Raw genomic sequence first — 1538 nt, forward strand, 5'->3', positions numbered from 1 at the left:
TCATACAACTGTATCACAACCCGTACTTCCATCCATTGTGTCAAGCACATTTTTACATATGTTGCCATCATCATTCTCAAAACATGTGCCTTCTGCTTGAGCCCCTGGTATCAGCTCCTCGTTTTCGCCTCCCTCCCTGCTCCCACCTCCCTCATGAACCCTTGATAATTTAAAAATTATTATTATTTTGTCATATCTCACACTGTCTGACATCTCCCCTGACCCACTTTTCTGTTATCTCTTCTTGTGTCTCTCTCTTATCTCTTATAACTTAAAAAAGTGATTCTAGCAAGGGTGTGACCTGGGGAAGTGTGTGACTTGCATATCACCCTCTAGTAAGGCTGTCTCAAAATACACCCTATAAGGACCTAACTTATTAACATATCAAAGTCATCTCGTTGCCATCCAGTCAATTCTGAAACATAACATGGAGAATGCTACTAAACAATATTTGGAATCATATCCTATCCAAGTTGATACACATTTGGGGGCAACACAGTTGAATCCATGACATTACACAGGATTACTTTTGTACCTTGTGAGCTGTCAGCATGCATTAGACTTCTCTGATATTAATATGTAGTTTTCTTCTTATAGTTCATTAAAAAAAATCATTCTATTCAACCTCCACAGTTTAAATCAAGTGTTTTAACTACACAGAAGACATCTCTGAACCCTATTTCCCACATCGCTTGCATATCCACAGATCTCAGCCTTTCTTAAATTACTCCCTGATTATTTTCTCTCTCTTCAACTATTCATGCCCTATAATTAAACTAGCTTATCAAAATCTTTGTACATTATGCATTTAATCTTCTCAAATGTGATTTGTTTAGATTTTCTCTTCTTGGCACCCAAATGTAAGTAGTTTGTTGTTGTCATATGTCATCAAGTCAATTCCAAGTTATAGAGTCCTATAAGACAAATTTGAACTTCCTTTTATAATTTCCTAGTCATAAATTTTTATGGGAAAAGATTCCCTCATCATTTCTCCCATCAATTTACTGGTGACCTCAAATCAACAAAATGTGGGCTGGGCATGCACTTAAACATTGTACCACCAGGGTTTTAACCACATATTACTTAAATACCTACATTTATTTTTCTCGTATCTTTGCCTATTTGCAAAGCAGAAACAACTTTTACTGAAATTACTATGCACATTTATGAAAGTTCATTTCAGCTGGCAATGAGATTAGCAGGATGGCTGTGTAACAGGGTCACTTTGCAATATACTCAAAGTATTCATGGTACTATAATATTTTCCTTCAATACTTAAATGCAAGAGAGAGTTGTTCAAATATGCCATTATCTCATGTGGAATTAGAAGTTATGATGCTTTTACATTGGCTAATGATTGAGGCAAGAAAGTAATACCAGAAAAAATGGATAGTACATGTATAATTTTATATGATTACATGAGAGCTTTATTAACAAGCCTAAATACAGACATGTACATATGTAAATATATTTAAGATTAATGGGGGAACGGACCTAGGTGCAATAATTATTGGTTTGGTAGTAGGGTGGCAGGTGGA

Source organism: Echinops telfairi, unplaced genomic scaffold (assembly GCF_000313985.2).
Source record: "Echinops telfairi isolate 266 unplaced genomic scaffold, ASM31398v2 ScPeMD7_7469;HRSCAF=8507_0, whole genome shotgun sequence".
Classification (NCBI taxonomy): domain Eukaryota; kingdom Metazoa; phylum Chordata; class Mammalia; order Afrosoricida; family Tenrecidae; genus Echinops; species Echinops telfairi.